General features: G+C 40.6%; 1 long non-coding RNA gene across 1 annotated transcript; it reads left to right on the top strand.

The window, feature by feature from the left end:
• The first annotated feature begins 381 nt into the window (after positions 1-381).
• On the top strand, positions 382-18,845 carry LOC104909551 (uncharacterized). The gene is made up of 7 exons (XR_004158782.2): positions 382-528; positions 2,377-2,507; positions 5,972-6,076; positions 12,208-12,261; positions 13,489-14,173; positions 16,905-17,015; positions 17,678-18,845. It is a non-coding gene; the product is annotated as an uncharacterized LOC104909551 (long non-coding RNA).
• Positions 18,846-19,653: the final 808 nt, after the last annotated feature.

Genomic DNA, 19,653 nt, shown 5'->3' with positions numbered 1-19,653 from the left:
ATTAGAACAGAAGTTAATTTACTTCTGAAAAAATTAATTTCTTCTGAAATTTTTCAACTACCCACAGTATTAAAATTTCCAAATAAGTATTTTTTTGCTTTCCTCCTGCTTAAAAACCTGCTTTACCATTTGTAAATGAATAAAAAGGATCAGTGTGGGCAGCAATGTGCTAATAAAATGAAACTAGTTAAACCACCATTCTATTTTTCCATTCTTTCCCTTGTTATGCTGTTTTGTACTCAGGTGATATACTGTTGGAAAAAGTTGAAACAATCTTCAAGTGATTTGAAATTTGCATCTCTCGTGGAAAACAATAGACTGATTATAACATTATTTACAGAAAAGAAATCAGTGCTGAGATTTAAGAAAAGTATACCGAACTTCCCTTACTTGTTTCTCTAGCATTTTTTCCAGCAGTTGTACAATTGCACAAATCTGAAAAGCAAAAAGAAGGAATTGCATCCCTACAGCCAGTGGCATCAGAAGTGAAGCCTCAGCAGAGCAAGTTCTCATGTGAATATTATAAAGGTACCATTTTTGCCCATAGTTTGATCAACCTCAGCCATAGTTTGCAGAGGCACTTCCTGCAGTTGGGGCATGGAGCCCTCACGTCAGAACTTGGTCTCAGTGGGCACAAAGGCTCATTGGAGTAGATGTGTCTTTGAAGTGCATATCCTGTAGTGCCGACTGTCCTACTCTGCAGTCACATTGTCTCTTCTGCTACCAAGAGGTTTTATTTCTTCCACAAATATTTGAGGCTCACTCTAACAAGAAGTCAGCTCAACAGGAGCACATGTTAAATAAAGCAGAAGTGTGAAGAAACCTCATAAAATACTGTGTCTGCTATATATTATGTTCCAAAACATTAAAGACTCCACAGGAATGGGAGTTCACAGCATGCACAGTGGTGTTCTGTGTTTGGGGACTTTTTTGTTGGTCTCGTGTTATTTTTCTGTTGGAAGTTACTCTGAACCTCTGAGTACAATGAATTATTAAGCAAAACCTTGAGCAGAGACACTTATGCACTGAATTTCAAGACTATTTTGATCGTTGCATTTATTTGCATTGCTTATTAATGCAGTTAATAAGCTAACGATAATACAAATAATTCTGATTATGAATTTACATTCAGTAAATGATTTCCTCCCCCACTCTTCTATCAGCAGCTCTGATTTGTTCTTTATCACTGTGCTCTTGTCTGCAGCCAGTGCACAATGAGCTGGATTGAGGGGTTATTGCTGTCTGTTCTTTACCTACCTGCCCTAATACAGGGTCACGCAGGCAGACCACCACTGTGGGCAGCCGGTGCTCACTGGGCAGAAATTAATGTAAAAATGTGCATTATGGCTGAGAAAGGATGCCATGCACACCACACCTTCCCTCAGGACCCTTTCCAGGTATGGGCAACTGCATCTCATAGCATTTCCACGTTCATGCTGTGCTCCCTCTGTGCTAACCAGTGCATGAGGTGTGGAGGGAGTTACGCAATTGCAAGGCAGCAGTGAGGTTCCTGTTTTGTTTTCAGTGGGATGAGCTCCTGTTGTGTCTCTCCAATACTATGTACTTTGTGTTTTTGTTGTTGTTTGTTTGTTTATTGCTAGTTGGAAAGAACCATAACAAAATATAAACTGCAGGAACATCTAGTTCCGAGATTTGTCTTTCTGCCCTAGAGGTCAGTAGTCGGGCGTATGATAGACTCTTAACTGCATGGTTAAAAATGTTCCTTGCTTGACTTCTTTGTGTCAAAATTGTCAGTGGCAGCAGGAATGCGATACGCATCTACAGCTTTCCAATATAAATTGTCTCAACTTCAATTTGAGCTTTTAGTTTGACTTTCTGTGAGCTCCGGTTTGAAGTTAAAATAAAGATTTTTGAAAATCCCCCAGAACACAGATCCTTCGCCTTCCTGGGTGCTTACTCTGCTTGGCCATTTTCACATTGAAGATCTCGATTTAGCTCATAATTTACCCTCTCTGTAACACCATCAGTACCTCTTATTCTTTCACTATGCAACTATGCAATGCTGAGAAGTCTGTCTCTGTCTGTCAACTCTCTTGGTAAGCATTAAAAATGCTTTTTCCTTTCTTCTTCCTTTTTTTTTTTTTTTTTTTTAAACTGGATTTGGTCACTTCCTCAAGCCCTTTCATTCCTGAGGCCAAAGAATAGCCTCACCAAATCCAAATCAAACCTTTCCTCATGCCCTTCTGTGAGTAAGCCTGAATGTTAGCCAGGGGAAAAAACTGAAAGGCCATTTTCTGTGATTTTTTTTCCATGTCCTCCTGCTGTGACTAAGCTCAAAGTGGAGATGGTTAATGAGCAGAAGTCAAAGGCTTTGAGAGCTTTCCAATTCTCCCCTTCTTTCTCACTTTTCTCCAGGCTTTCAAACCAGACTGTTGCTGCTAGCCATACCAAAAGAACTGCTTCCCAGTCAAGAAGAGCTGGAGCTCTGCTAATGCAGCTGTACTTAAGAAGGAGCCCTCATGCCGAGGAGGATGGATGCTCTCCTGGTGAGTCAGACTGATTGCAGTCATCCTATTCTCTTGCTCATGATACATGTTGACCACAGACATGACAAGAGCTGCTGCCAGCTCCTTCTCCTTGCCATGCCAACAAAGTAGAGTTTTACCCTCTCCTGCAGATAATGAATATACTTACATATCTTTTAAACCAGATACCTTGATAGGTACTGTTTATCAGAACTGAAGACTCAGCTTGAGTAATTTGCCCAAATTCCATAGTGTCAGAGTACAGATCCTTGTTTTACTTTCCACGTTACTATTTCCATTCTGTTGGATTTTGATGGCCACCGTGAGTTGTGAACACAGCTGAAGTTCATGGGTGTACTGTCTGTCATTTCATGTGAAAAAGTGAAAAAGAAATGTAATTCAGACTAGGCACTGAGCACACAAAGAGAAGCTGCTGTAGTAGCCGGTAATTAGTTAGCCTGGCAACCTTGAGCAAAAATTGAAACTTTATGGCCCAGTAGTCATACTGTGAGTTAGTACAAACACAAAAGCTAGGGCATAGATTTGATACTGCTGCATGGACTTCACGGGCAGAAAGCAGTCAAGAAAGACGCAACTGACCGAGACAAGGCTAGGAGAAATGAGCTCTGGGAGGATGCAAAGGCAGCATACCTCCAGGCATTAGGCTCACTAGAAGAAATCTGGAGACTGTAGGCAGACAACTTGTTTCTCCTTTTCTTTCTCTCAGGAACACAATTTTGTGTGTGTTCTTTATAAATAAACACAGTTGTACCAAAGGAATGGTAAACTTTCTGAATTTCTTAATGGAGTATTGTGGCAATGCGTGGAATATTTGCTGTATTTTCCAGACTGAATAAAATACATCTGTTTTTCCAGACTGAGTTAAACACACCTGTTTTTATGCAATAATCTTTATCTGTTCAACTTTGAAGTGAGCCAGAACCTCACTCCAAATCTCATCACAGCCTTATAGGATTTTGGGTAACAGAACAGATTGCTTTGCTACTTTATATGGAGAGACTGTTGGCAGTGGGGCCACAAAGGGTTGAACACTACAGTGTGGAGATCCAGCTGGTATCCAGGATAGATAAGCAAGCTTTAAGAGAGAGCACATGCCCTGGTGCTTCATCACCATTCAGTGTGCTGATCTAAGCTGTCAAACACATGTTTCCAGGGCTTGATTTTTGCTCTTAATAAATTTTTGTGGTGAATCTGTACTTGAAGTCTAGCCTTAGTACACTTCCTGAATATACTCAGTATTTGTGCTCTACGGAGTAGATGATTCTCTCCTTAAGGCATGAAATGAGGTATTTTCCCATTTGAATTGGAAAAAAAGGTGCCTATTTCCAGTTTTGTCCATTTTTCAAATCTGTTCGTTTGGCTGTCCTCTTGATCTGGAGTATGCATTGTGCCTCTGTGTACTTCCATGCTTTTCCTGTGCTTGCTCTTTCAAGAATCATTGTGTCTTCTATTGTATTTGCTTCAAAGTCTGCGAACTGTTTCCTCAGTGAGAATTATAGGTCATCGGGACAGCAGTAGCTGGCCTAAGTATATTATTATTTATTATTTATATCTTACACAGTGCCAAAAAGTATATCAGGTACACTGAGTCTGCTCTATGGCACAGTGAAATCAATAGGAAATGATCCTTAATTAATTGGGCTTCTCTTCATAATGTAATTCAGCGTTTCCACAGAGAATTAACTCATCAGCTTCTCTCACTAAGTAAACATCACAATAAATAATATGAACTGTTGCTTTCACAATGTTTTGTTTCCCTGCAACTCAAAAGGAGCTTTTGCTTAAAGTTTAAAACTTTTATGGAGCTATGCCTCTGGGCATTTTAGACATAAGATGAATAAAAAATGATCTAGGGTTTTATTTAGAAAACCATTCCTGTGCATATACTGGCTTGTCATTCTGAAATGAAATTTTCATACAAGCTATCAGCCCAAGGGACCAAGTGGGATCTTCAGATTTAAGAATTAATAAGTATTCTGCCACTCAGCGGATCCCTGAGCGCTATTTCCACACCAAAATCTTTGACTACGGTCCCTGAGTACTTTGATTATTCTTATGCTTACTGTGAGTTAGTGCTATGTGTTTTTAAATATTACCAGTTGCAATATGCAATTAATCCAGTACAATTAGGAAACTTCACGGACCACAGAAAGCTAATTCTAACTTCAAATACCAATAAAGGCACAGATCACAGTGAAGCTTACAGCTTAAGCTGCTGTCCAGCACAAGAAATACAGCTTCCTCAGTGTCAGATCTCTCAACAATGTGCATCCTTCACAAGTCATGTGCTCTTCTCAGGCTGCCAGGTGGGAATACCACCAAACCAGTCCCAGCTTCTTACAGGCATTCAAGCCTTCCAGATCCAGCGTGACCCCACAAGGCTCTCTGTTTACACTGTATCTGAGATGCACAGTTTCCTTTCCTTTGTCTGTCCCCTTTCCCCCAGTCCTGTCTTTCCATCTGCAACAATTAGTTTGGATCATGAAGGATAACAAAGGTGGGGAAGAGACCAGAACAGAATCTCAGAGCAGCCTTTGGACACTGGCTGCCACCCGTGAGCACCATCTAGCTGGCTCCTAGCACAACAGCACGGGAGGCTGAGCAAGTACATCTCCTAAAGCTCAGCAAAGCTTTCCAAGCTACAGCTTGGGGATGTAAGATATATAAGTACTGCAAAGCATCCAGGAGAATTCCTACATGCTATTTGTCACAAAAGCACATCTGGTTGTTTCACTGTGCACTGATGTGGCAAAAAAAAAAAATCTTCCTCAATGGGATTTCTACAAGAACCAAGCGTCCTAGTCTAAGAATCGGGGTTTTTTTTAAGCCTTTGTGCTCTACAGATACCAATAGTATTACATCCTATTTCTTTTCAGCTAATCAATTCTCCGTAAACACAGTGCTGTGCTGAGGGAGAAGCACTGAACTGAAGCGTGAAAACCCCCTTTTTCCTGGATACTCTGTGTGATTCCTCATCTGTGAGACGGGATTGATGACTTATTTATCTCGTTTTTCTTCAAAAGCATTCTGTAAAGATGACTCAGATACTTCTTGTATAGTCATTTGAAATGGAAAATTCTGTTGCATTCAGAATTAGAAAAGGTTTTCACTCCCATCTGAAGAACCACATCTCCCTGGTTTTGTGCATTTCTGTTTTTGTTGTTTTCCACATTTAAAATTTTCCCACCTGGTATAAGAATTCTCACTAAAGAATTTTCCTGAAGTGCTGACAGCCTTGAATTATAGAAGCTCTGCATGCTGTTGGCCTTAGCATTGTACTGATACATAGGAAGGCTGCTTTATGTTGTAGAAAAAGCGATATCAGAGTTCCACTGGACTGAAAGCAAGTGTAAAATGATGAAATTATATCTACAATTTGTCTTCCTGTTTAAGTGGGTATCGGTTTATTCTGTTTGTTTTTTTTTTTTTTAATATCCATGTCTTGTGGTTTCATCTTTTCTCAGGAAAAAGATAAGATACTGGCTTTCCTTGCACGTGTATCACGTGGCTGCATTCAGTGCGAAGGAGCTTTGTGAGGAAACACGCTGCATGGAAACAAAGGGAACCTGGTCAGAAGGTTTACATTTGTTTTGTTTGTTTTTTTTTTATGTATGAAGAACAAATTCCAGTCTAAGTGATACTAAAATGAATTAGAAATTCAGCTCATGAATACTCATATTTCAAATTAACAAAAAGACTGGGTAGCGTAGCGTACATGTCTGCTACTAAATATATATTTATTTATAAAGTATTCTCCTGGTCATGTCTGACAGTGCTGCATAAGGTACTTTGTGCATAGCACTGGCTGTCTCACAAATCACACTCTGGGTGTCACCAGTCTGGTGGCTGGGCACACTGCTGGTGAATTTAGGGCTTGTCTGATGCCTGCAGTCTGCCCTGGGGACTTACCGTATTCTCTGTCCTATTCAAATCCATTTGGCTAGTAGTGCTGTTTCTGGGGGTTGCTTTAGCTGAGGTAGCTGTGGCTCTCTGCCAGTGGTTTGAAATTATTTTTGTGGTTGTCTCCTTGTACTGAACAGTATAGGAAAGCTGTAAGAATTGGGTGTGAGTCACAAGACCCATTCACTTCACTACATTTCTTTACATAGATGTTATTTAATTTAATCCATGTAGAGAGATTCTTCAAAGATAAGAAGCACAAGGGTTGGCAGCATGGGCAGATAGGCATCATTTATTATCTTCTCTCCTCTAACATGTTAGTGAAGCTGGCTTCTCAACAATTGGGTAACTCCTGCCGTTAGCAAGAGTGTGGTTTTCCAGCCTACAGGAGTACTGCAGGGCTGTCAAGGAAAGCTAGAGAGAATTATTCAATTTTTTTTTTAAAGTAAACAAATGACAACTTGTGGATATATTCATTGTGGAATTGATGACTTGTTTCTTTGATAAAAAGTGGATTGTGTTTCTTCCTTCACCATTTTTCCCAAATGCCTAGCTTAAAAATGAATTCTTTCATATCCAGCCATCCCTTAAGTTTCTTTTAAGCAGGACTGGTTTAAGCATAAAGGTTGTGTGAAAGCCTGCGTATGATTCTCATACTGGGAGACTCATGTTTTCTATATTCTGGAATGCATTTCCCAAGCACCTCAACTGCAGTGCTACATTTTTCCGTGCAACGGAAAGAAGCAGTGGTCCTTTATAAAGTGTTCTGCCTTTGATGACTGAGAATAAACCACAAGAAGCTGTTGTAATTCAAGTGTAAGTGTACCTGAAGATATAAACAAATGCCTCCACACTTAAGACAGAAGCTATTCCATATTGATTTTTTCCTGCTTCCCTTGACCAATGTTGAAACTCCAAAGAAGGGCTTGGATTCCATCGGGGGATAGTGCAGGAGAACAGCATTTCTCTCTCTACATTTGGCCCTTGACCAACCTCATGTTTTCTCTTGGTAATGGTGTCTTCTTCTTCTCCCAGCCAGTGGGTGGAGAAATTTATTGATATTGGTTGAGTTAGTTGGGTAAAGATGACTAGGGACATATATATTCCTTGCTCCTCGGGGAACAGTCTGCTAAAGACTTTGTAAAATATGAAACCTATGTGAATTTGTTCCTTTTAATTGTAATCTATATTGTGTTTTTGAGTACCGTCTAGTAAAATGGTGCATAATCTTTAATGAATACAAGACTTGAAGGTCTCCTTTGGATTTAAATTTGGAGTATTTGCATAAATTTAGCTCCATAAAATTATTTTATTGGCAAATCAAAATGCACACACAGATGTACCTTTCAGAGTTTAATTCTGTAAACAAGGCATCATATTCTGCCCTCAGTGAAGCTGGCATAACTCTATGGTAACATCAATAACATCAATAGATTTTCTTGAAATTTATATTTCAGTAACTGAGTGCAGCCTAAAGACTCCAGAGCAAGAAGCATGTAATTATTCATCTGCCCAGCAAGTGCAGTCGACTCAGAAAATTTACAGCTACAGTACAAATTTTGCGCCAATCAATTTTTAGTCTGTTTTAACATTCATGTGGTTTCATCCCTATCTCATTCCTTTGTTAGTTAAATAAGATATTTTTTTTTTCTTGCTTGCACACCAGGGAGCTCACAGAGTCCTGCTTTTTCCAGATATAAAATCTTAGTGTTATTTTTATACTGACAAAGCACCATCAATTTAGTTTAGTAAGAGATTATGTACAGAGTGCAATGGCCTAATCAGAGTCTCAAGGGCTTTGAAATATTAAGCTTCATTTCTGTTGCATGTTATTTCCTGTTATCTACTTTTTCAATGAAAACCTGTTCAGTAAAAGGAACACCTTATAAATGGCTTAACTGCTTTAAGATTACTACAAAAAATGTCAGCTGCTAAATAGTACATTGTGACTGTCAGTCAACGGCGAGTGAACATATACATGTATCCCATGAGGGCCAGTCTGAAAGTAATGCCTCCCATTTTATTATGTCGGCCCATGATGTCAGAGGTGGTGGTGTGGCAGAAGAGGTTGAATCTTTCCACCAGTGTTCCATTACATTTTGTTGCTGTGTGACAGATGGCAGCAGGGGGGCAGTCTGACAGAATGGCGTCTGACACAGAAGCAAGTATGGAGCAAAGGGGTTGAATTGGACTCCTCCACGCAGAAAAGGCATCTGTTGACGTTCATCAACACTTGCTGAATGTCTATGAAGGTGCAGCAGTGGATGTGAGCATAGTGATGTGGTGGGTGATGCTTTTCAGCTGTGGCGACAGTGACAGCATCACTTGCACTCGTGCAGATTTGTGTGAGCATGGCATGCAGGCTCTTGCTTATCACTGATGAAAATGCACAGCTAATGATGGTGACTGTGTTGAAAAATAGTGTTTTGTAGCTGAGAATTTGCTCTATCAAATAGTATTTTTGTGCTCTTCATACGTGTTCTAGTTTTCATGGCGATAAAGAGGAGGCATTACTTTCAGTACATTACCCTAGCCCTAATATTCAGTGAGTAGTTACTGTCCTTTGTGCACTGCAGAGAGTTTTCTGTTGTTTGAGCAGCACATGCCAGAGTCTGGAGCTGAGTTACCTATACCCCTATTCAATCATTTGGGAGCTCTGGCTGTCCAATGTTATCTGACCTTCAATTTTTCTTTCAAACAGCACATGCTGGGACTTATATTTTTAATTTCTTTCTGTCACTGAAACATTTATACTGCTCCAAACTTTAAATTTCAAATAATATATATAGCTAAAAGTAAAATCATAAAATAAAACCACCTTGGAAACTCTAGGATGAAATCCTTAGAGCCTTTTGTTAAAATATATAGTGGCTTCCACCAGCTAATGAAAACATGTTTAAAAAAGCTGCTAAGAATCCTAGCTGGGATAAATATAATGGCCTCATCTTCTGAAATATAATGTTGATACAGAACTATTATATGTACAGTGCATTAGCACATCCAGAACTAATGGTGACCTTTGCTTTAAGCAGCACTTGTGGAATTGGAAATAACATTTCTCTCTGGAAACAGATTGCTTTTAACTAGGGAGGAAGGGTATTTGGGCAGAGGAAGGCAGAGCCAACCTTCACCATGCCAGGGCAGGCCTTAGAATAGGCAACAGATCCAGAATTGTATCCACAATAATTATTCTCCTCATGATTTGCTCGTATTTTTCATCACTTTTTTTTTTTTTTTTTTTTTAAGGATGAAAAGGTATGATCAGACATCCAGAATTTAGAGCTGTCATCTCTGGTGCATCTTTGCATTCCGTGATCCTCTTCCCACTCTTGATTTGAGCTGGCAGAGGGGCCTAAACCTGCCTTCAGAGTCAGTCTCCAGTATTTCCCACCCTGAGCACTGTAGCACTCGCTGGAGAGTAACAGTACTAAAAGCACTTTCTCAGGGGATTTTGCTATTTGTCTTTCACTTTTGGGATAAGACCACAGATTGGACACATCCGACTAGTGCCAGCACAAAGTTCCCAAAGCTCCTCCTTTCCGGCAATATACGATCTGTCCCTACCTGTCCCCATTAAACTAAGGAGAAATGGTTGAGAACAAAGACTTCAGCATGGGAACTGCATTGTCTTAAAGCATGCTTCTCTTGCTGATGTTTCCAGATGCCTTGGGCTGAGGGCTCCTTGCTTGTCTTGTTCCTACTGCTCTTGCTGGGCATCAAAATTGATTTTCAGACAGTTACATTTCTTATTTGGAATAGAACCGTATTTCCCTCCCCTGTGTTAATTAACCTGTGGCATCAGCAGCAGTCAGCAGCAGGGAGTGACTGTGCCAGGAGTGCAAAGACTGTGCCCTGAGAGGAGACACAGTGCTGTGCTGGAGTTATGCTGAGTATCCCAAGGGACAACAAGCTTTGTTGACCATTAGCATCCTGCACACCTTTGGCTTAAAAAAAAATGAATAATGTGGAGGGAAGAAGAGAAAAAGAAATAACATTTCACTGCAGCGTTTCAGCTGTGGTTTGAGGGTGTGCTTTCAATTTCAGAAAGAGAAAATAAAGTGTAAAAATGAACTGGACAAAGCAGGTGTATCGCTTGTTATAGGAATGTGTATACATGCTATTATTTCTCACGGCATGTGTGCTCGCCATTTGAAAAGTTTTAAGGATAATGTAAAAAATGAGATGACAGCTGCTGAAGGCATTTTACGATTAACTAGCGTAATTGCACCTTCACAACGAGGAAAGTTCTGAAACAACTTGATATTTTCTGACCTTAGGGTGGCAAAGGTGATGTGTTCAGTCTCTGAAAGAGGCATTTACTTCTTTGTTCTGTAACTGTACCTTTATTCCTTCTCCACCTGCCAGCTTATTGGCACTGGCAGAGTATCTGGAGGGAGTAGCTGCTCTGCTTTGTGAAGATAAGGTTGCAACGTGGCAGATGAGGAGCAGGGCAAGGGGAATTGAGACAGGAGGGGGAGGCAGTGGGCACAAACAAAGGGAGGAAAGCCCAGTACCTGCTTTTCCAATGTTTCCTCCTGTTTGCAAACTGATTAAAAGCTGAGCTGGTTTCTTTGCTGAGGTGAGGCATGGAGCAAAGGGGGACTCTACTGACTGTGTTAAGAAGCGCCTTGTTAGGCCATAGGAGTTTAGATGTCATTATTCTTCCAGGAGGAGCCTTTTGATCATTGTGAGGAGGTGAAAGCTGATGTTCCCAAATTCCCTTCTGTGTTGCTTGTTTTCTCTTTCAAACAAAAAGCTCTTCATTTCCAAAGAATGCCCATGTGCCCTCTTGACATATAATTATACTTCTTGCTTGCATACAGCAGCAAGGCTTGGGTTTGTGCCACCATGCTTTTCCCTTGGGCTTCAGCAACTTCTGGGTGTTGCATGTAGAGATAAAGCAGCTTTTAGATTGCAGTTACATGGCCATAGATCCTACTGAGGACAATAACTACTCTGCATTGGTAGGTTTTGGAAGGAATATAGTTATGGCAGTCCTGCTTTTGTAGTAACTTTAATCGGTGTACATCAATGCCTCATTTCTCTGCAAATAGAATTAATTAGTATTTAAAGCATTCTGTAATTATTAGACCTGGACTTCTGGTAGCCAGAAAATTTCCATAGAGAGCATGCATAAATGTATCTGGCTTCTAAGTTGTATATGGTTGTCCTCAGAAAGAGCATTGTGGAAATAGCTCTGCTGACAAGAGTTCCTGGTCTGCTCCCTATATGTTCTGGTCAGAAAGGAACGTGTCTCTGGGTGTTCTCAGAAAGTAGAAGATAAATATCCTATTGGACTACAATAATGATGAAACGTTGAACGTTCCTTAGTATAGTACTGGGGAAAAATATCAATTTTAAAGATGAAACCAACTTTCTGTCCTTCCATTTTTTGGAACACTGAAATAGTTTTGTTTTTAAAGTATGGCTATCTGGCTTACTAATAAGTATTAAACAGCACTAAAAGCAAAATTATTTTGGAATAATTCAGAAACTCTTTGAACTTCCTGCAGTCCTTGTAGGATATTAGGCAGTGGAAACTGGGTAGTAGCTGTATAACAGCAGCACGATATGTTTTATCATTATTACATTCTCCTTACTGTTCTGGATAAAGTTCTACAGTCTGTGGATCACTATATGATCATACTTTGTATGAGCATCAACCAGATGCAACCATGTCTTATTCTAATACTTACACAGCTTGAGGACAAGTAACTGAAAAAAGCAATAAGAAGGTATAATTTCGAGCTGATTATTCAGATTGCCCACTAAAGAAAATCCATTTTATTCTAAACTCAAGGTTTGGACTAAAGGATACAGGACTGAAGCTCAAACTACGAAATGTTGATGCAAGGTAAGTAGATTCCAGCATCACTTCTGGCTGCTGTGAAATGAACTGCTCTGAAGGGCTCTGTGTTTGGATAAGGAGTGTAACAATTGGTGATCTGGCAATCCAAAGGATAGTGAATAAAATGTTATACCAACAGAAATGGACAGTCTAAGACAAAGCTTTGCACTTATCTCGTGCTATATCCTGATTTTGGTTTTATGATGTGTATGAGTATCTTTACAGCTATGCTGCAGAGATATTTAATCACAGACAGCAATGTTATTTTCTAAGATTAAAGATGTTTCTAAATCCTTTGTAAAGCACCTTTGAGAAAAGGCATCAATGAATTTTATGAATAGCAAATATGTGAATCTACAATACTTCGCTATAAATTACAATGCCATTATAGTATGGGTGACTTTTAACAAAGCGTAAGAGAAATCTGAAGACTATTTTATTTTTAATCTTCAATTAAAATATTAATGATCGTTTTCATTATTGCAGCTCCTTCCTCATTATGAAAAATGGAAATTATTTCAAATCGTTTCAAGTCAAGTTATTCAAATTTCACATAAAAAGGAAAAAGCATTGACTCCAACTGTGGACTGAATGACCACAGACAATTTTCATACAAGTATAGCCCTAGCCAGGATTCTAAATTTGGCTTCACAGATTTAATTAAAATGTGCAGACTTCCTTTTACAACGAGTTGATGGGGGCCAGAATCCTAGTGTACAGCTCATCATGAAAATGAGGATTGGTATGATAGTGAACACGTTTTATGGAATGCTCATTTATTTTGTTATAATAAGCCCTCCCCAAAATGTGCACTGTATACTTCATCACGTAGATACAAGAAGGGGGATAGGAAAAAAAGCCTGGCTTTTATTCCCTAGGTGTTCTCATTGCTTTCAGAGGAATGCTAGTAAATGATACTCAAGAATCTCATGAATAAATAGGGTGGATAGGACTGGTAAACCATTTTTTGGCTGATTGATACTGCAAATGGTTTCTGCTTTCCATCCTTATGACCATTGCTCACTTGTTTAATTTCAACTTTCATTCTTTCCAGCTCTCTTATACCCAGCCCATCCCTCTGCACCTTTGATGACTCTGCCCCTCCAGGAGTTATCCATCCTAGCATAGTCCTGGTTTCTCTGCCTTCTGAACCACCACTCCTGACTCCACGGATCCACCTCTTCCCATTTGTTGCTCTCAATGTCCCCTCTGTGTTTTTTCTTTGCCCCGCAGAATGTGCAGAATGGTTCCCTGTGCACAGCACAGCTGATCCCTGGAAGGCTGGAGCTGAACCGGCTTGGAGCACACCAGGATGGGGTGATGCAATGAAGTGAGCACTGCCTCCTGTCCTCAGCAGGACAATTTGCCTTGCTCCTCTAGGGAAGAGAAAGCTTGCAGGGGAGTGTCTGCAGGTTTTCTGCTTCTAACACTTCTCTCACCTGGAAGTGGTAAGCAGCACAAAGCACTTAGTAAAAGGGTGGCTGTTTTGTGTGTATTTCTCCCACTTATACTTTCAGGGCACCTGAGTATTTGCTATGCTTAAATTTATTTATTTATTTTTAAATGTATCTTTGTGAAGTCTATTATTTATTTACTGAACAGAAACATTTAGCAGCGGGCAAAAACAGCAACAGACTTCAAGTAACCTGCTCACCAGTAAGGCAAGATTCACAATCTGTTCCTAGCAACCCGCAGTTATGGTAAGTATTGCATTACAGCCCTGTATGACAGCTGTGTATAACTGGCAGTGTCTGCTGCAGGCACCATTGGCAGCATGGAATGAGTCAGAGGAGCACACCGTATACCCTGCAAACCCTTGTGCAAAAATTCCAGCATTACATCTTCCTCTCCTGAGAAGAGAGAGTTTACTGGCTGAAGCTGTGCTGAATTATGGAAGAGAAAATCAAGTGCTATAATTGTGGGTGTTTATCACAGTTACAGATTTTTTTTTTCCTTCTATTCATAGAAATTTGATCTGAACAGGGTAAATCTGTGTCTGCAATACAAATGAGATCATCTGCAAGCCAAGTAAATGGAAGGGACATTTTTTTATTGTTTTGTTTTATAACACTCATTTTGAGGAACTAGTCTTTATTTGATGTTTTTCTCATATGCTTTCATGTTAAAGTAAACAGTGTATAATAATTCTCCAATTAAAGCATGGTTGGGGTTTTTTTTGTTTTGTTTTTGTTTTGAGGAGGAAAATAAGTTAGAAAAGCTTGACTGAACACTAGTTATGGTAGTAGAATTGCAGACAGGGAAAACAGCAAAGGCTGTTGTAACTTCAATTAATGTCGATTATGTCAACAATAACATAAGGAGTCCCTGCAGTTTATTTAATATTTAGTCATGTTAGAGCAAGAAAAGTTATTTCCAGCAAATCCTAATACCTCTGTGTGACTCTTTCAAAGAGCTAGACCTTTCTTATCACTACGTTCTTCAGTGAGGGAAGCTCTTAAAGAGGAAATAGCAGGTACAGGCTGAGATGGCTGTGGATCCATGGGCAAATAAGCAATAAACCAAAACCAAGGATATTTAGGAAAGGACCATGCTGAGGTGTGATGTACCCAGGTGCTCAAGGCCAGGTTGGATGAGCCCTAGGCAGCCTGAGCTGATGGGGGCAGCCCTGCCCACAGCTGGGGTTGGAGCTGGATAGGCTTTTAGGTCCCTTCCAATACAAACTGTTCTATCATTCTAACGACTCTATATTCCACTGACAAATGAGGCAAGAGTCATCTTCCTGGCTCTGCACACATGCACTTAAAGCGTTCCAGGGGAACCTGCTCGTCCCCTACTGCTGCTTTGTTTGGAGAAGGGCATCTGTGTCTTGTAGATGATGTTTCACAGTTCCTAGACCCTTGTATGGGAAATCGCAAGAGGCACTGGTTGCCTGTACATCCAGCTAAACTGGGTCAGTTGTCTCTTAACAAGAATAGTGTTACCATACTGCCTAGGTTCAAAAGTGCCTGTGCTGGTCCTTTTAGCTTTGGGGTTTGCAATGACAGGAGCTTCTTCTAGGAATTGAGAGCTGATGTATATGATGTATATGAACACTATTAGAGCAAAAGCTCAAATGCATGCTCTCTATGGAAATTTTCTGGCTACCAGAAGTCCAGATCCTGGTGGTGCCTAGACATGAGTTTAGCACATAAGAATCACAAAATCACCAAGGTTGGAAAAGACCTACAAGATCATCCAGTCCAACTATCCACCAATCACCAATAGTTCTCGCTAAACCATATCCCTTAACACAACATCCAAACGTTCCTTGAACACCTCCAGGGTCGGTGACTCCACCACCTCCCTGGGCAGCCCATTCCAGCACCTGACCACTCTTTCAGAGAAGTAGTATTTCCTAGCATCCAGCCTGAATCTCCCCTGGTGCAGCTTGAAGACTAGCTTCCCTTTAGTCTTATCACTAGTTACATGAGAGAAGAGGCCGACCCCCAGGACAACAGGACAAGGGTGGTGGAAAGCACATGGGACCATTTCTTCAACTCTCCAAACCGCTTATGCATTCTGCTTTTTCTTCCATATATGAGACTGTAAATAACATCATTTGTAATCATGTAAACTTCATCTTCTGGGAATGGAAAAACAGTTCCCAGCTGGGTATGAACTTGCAAAGCCATCAAGTGGAAACTCAGCATGGGCTCAGCTTCTTAACAAAGCTAGCTTTGTCAATACAGAGAAAATGTACACAGGCAAGAGCTTCTTTAAAAACTCCCTTTGCTGGGTAGTAGCTTAAACCTAAAATGTTGCTGGATAGCCTGAAGCTTACTTGTCTGTCTCCTTCTGGAGCTCACTATCCAGAGTTGGCCTTCTCCATTAAGGAGAAATAGGTGTTTTACTGTCACACCCAAAATAGGTTGCTGGGGACCAGTAGGAAACCAGCAGGGCTTCATTAACGCTGTCAGTGTCTGCAGCATCAGGGAGGTATTCTGTCTAGTCAGGACCCTTGAATCTCCTCCCAGAAAATCAACACTTAGAAAAACATTCTGAAATAGGCAACCCCACGGTACATTTCTCCTCGTGAGACAGCTACCTAGATGAGCTGATGGTGGTAGCAGCCAGGCCATGAACAAGAAAACAATAAAAGTTTAATGGGACCAGAGAGGGATGAAAACAGCATAATTCTAATCACTAGGCAACGCTGTGAGAGGAGAAGGCAGCCCGTGATTTTCTGAACCCTGCTATTTCCATTGCTTGTGCATTTACATTGGTGAACAAAAACAGGCCTCATTCTATCATCTGGGTATATCATGATCTTCACCATGTCCTATAGCTGCAGTGTCAGTGAAGTGCAGGCTACATGCTGCATTTCTTCTTTTCAAATAAACAGTATGTCTGTTTCCTCTGTGTTCACTGCATCATAAATAGTGATGCAGCTGTTTGTGCCTCAGGTTTAGGAGAGCAGTCACAGGAGTGCACATCTGCCCCCTCACTGCCCCTTTGCACCAAAGGAGCTGCTGGCTGCTCTGCTCAGGGCTCAGCCTCTGCTTCTATGGGAAACTCCTGTCTTGGTTATTGAGTTTGTTTCCTTCTTTCACTGACAGTGAATAGCCAAAATGTTTTATTCTGTAATTTCCAAACTGTTTGAATCCTTGTTGTTTTTTTTCTGTTGGTGAATCATATTTTTCTTTTTTCAGCTTTTGTATTAGTGGCTACAATGCCTTGTTCAAAGGATGCTAGAGGAGGAAGTCTAAAGCAGAAATCATACTGAAAACGTGGGGAAAACCTGATACTTCGTCTAGTAGGATGTGAGCCAGAAGCCATTTTCTCTTTAACTTTCAGGAAAAATGCCCTTCATATACATAAGAAAACTTTAACTTATTCAATATTGTTTGCTGCAGAATGCCCCTCATGAATTGATCCATGATGCTGTGCTTTTGTTATAAATCATAGCCAGACTGGGAACATGGAACTGTGATATACAGCGCTATTCAAATCACACTCGCTTTCCTCTAAGGAGCTTGTTTGTTATGGAGACTTGAGAGTTATAAATAGGACCACAGAAAGTGGGCTTCATTGCAAAATATTGCAGAAAATATTTTCTCAGTGGGGAAGAATCTTTCCAAAGAGCCTTTTGATTTTCCTGCTCCGGTACATACTTCTGCTACTCTCTGCCTTCGGTTTGTAAGGCTGAACCAGGGCAGCAAGACTCGGTTCTTTAGAATGTGCTGCTCCTTTCCCCCACTGTGTCACAGACCCTAGTGCGGCATTTCCATTTGTTCATCCACGTAATAACGAATTTCTCTTAACCTAGATTTTAATTTGAGGGCCAGCACAGGACAAGGGCTGCCTCTGACAACGTAAAACAGCTTGGAAAGTGTTTTAAGCTCCATCAGCCCAGAAGCAGAAGAGAAATCTAGTTGTGACTAGTTGGATTCCTCAAAGTGTTTTTCTTTCTTTTTTTCTCCAGGTCCTGTGTTGTGACTATGGAAGGCAAAATCTTCCCCCTGTCTTGCAGTCCCTGTCTTCCCTGCTGCTACTGGAGCCACAGAGAAGGAAGGAAGAAAGGAATATAGTTTCACTGCCCCAGTGAAAATGAGAGAGTTGGCATTGCATGAGTGCATGAAATAATTTAACAGCAAACTCAGATACATGCCAGCTTCCCTGTGTATGTAGCTCACCTGAATTTATTATGATTCGTTTTCTAGGAGTGGGTAAGGAATAGAGAATCAGTTGGCTCCATTCTGGTCCTGACAGTGCCACTAGTTCACTGAGTGACCCTCAGATTATTACTTCATCTCTCAGTGGCAGCATCTTTCTTTTTTGACCATGGTAAATCTCCTCCCCACAGAGTCTCTTGCTTTGCATAAGTATTGGTATATAACGTCTAGAAGGAGAGTCAACCCTCAACAAGGGTAGATAATGGCAGGACAAGGGGAAATGCTTTTGAGGGAGAGAAGATTTAGGTTGAATACTGGGGGAAGTTCTTTACTATGAGAGTGATGAAGTGCTGGAAAAGGCTGCCCAGAGAGGCTGTGGATGTCCCATCCTTGGAGGTGTTCAAGGTCAGATGGATGGGGCTCTGGGCAGCCTGGTCTAGTATTAAATGGGGAGGTTGGTAGCCCTGCACGCAGCAGGGGGTTTGGAGCTTGATAATCCTCGAGGCTCCTTCCAACCCAAGCCATTCTATGATTCTATGATCCTAATTCTAGTATTTCTAGCAGTAAAACTACTATTGAATGCAAATCTTTGTCATTATATTACTACAGATGGATCATTCACACCATTGTCTTGCTGAGATTTCAAAATTTTGTGTGTGAGTCAGTAAATAGGAGCAGTGAGGTACTAGAAGTATTCTAGATCATCTGGAGGGAGATGTGAAGTAAGTAACCATAAATCATGCAACAATAAAATCTTAATTTTTAATGCTTTTCCTTTTCCTGCTTTTGTGATGGATTTTATTCCTTCCCCTTAAAGTTCTAGCGGCAATTTGCTGTTACACACGTCCTCCATCAAGAGAACATACTTTGTTGCTATAGCAATTCTTTCTCACTGATATTTTATTGCACTTAGATGCTGGTGGCAAAAAAAAAAAAAAAAAAAAAAAAAAAAAAAAAAAAAAAAACCACCAACAAAAATCAGCATTGTTCCCCTCACAAATGGTCAGCCTCTGTGATCTCTTATTTCTGAGCAACTTTTAACTGTATTCGCAGCAATCTATATTCTGGTAAATGCTTTGTGCTAGGCACCATCTAGAAAGGTTTATCATTGCTCTCTAAGTGGCATGCTGCACACAGCAGGACACGCTGCAGCACAGTGTCTGACATAGCAGATATAGATTACTGTTAAGATAAATTCATCCTTTTTCATTTGAACCAGCTTCCAATTTGAAGACTTGATATCACCTTGTCAACCAAAGGGGATGTTATTAAGCAATGGAAGAGTTATCAAAGGTTTCCTCAAAGTTCTTTTTAAGACACTTTCTACATGAGCCAAGATATACACTTATTGGTGGTGAATGTAGGGCTCATCAAAAGTGCTAGGCTAAAATCCCTGTAGCCGTAAGGAATACCGAACAGAAGCTTCAAGTGTTTTTCTACTCCACCAAAACCAAATGCCTAAACTGCCTGATAATTAGGCAAGAAAAGGTCATTAATTCTGTCTTCAGCTATCTGCAGGCAGGTTCTCTCTCCTGCTCAGGACACTGGGATGCCATTGGCAGCTGCCTGGGGGCAACCATCTCGACCCTTGTTCCCCAACTCAGCCCAGAACCTGGAGGACAAGGAAGAGACCATACTTCTGCCTGGATAACATTGGACACCATTGAATCTCAGGACAGGTTTGACAACAGTGGGATCTCCACCTTTATCCTAGGGCTCTCACCACAAGCTCTATAGTTTAGACAGAGATGTGGGGTTACATCCAGAAGACAGGATGTGGTGAGCA

This window comes from Meleagris gallopavo, chromosome 2 (genome assembly GCF_905368555.1).
Source record: "Meleagris gallopavo chromosome 2, MGAL_WU_HG_1.1, whole genome shotgun sequence".
NCBI lineage: Eukaryota > Metazoa > Chordata > Aves > Galliformes > Phasianidae > Meleagris > Meleagris gallopavo.
This window is presented reverse-complemented; position numbering and strand designations above follow the sequence as displayed.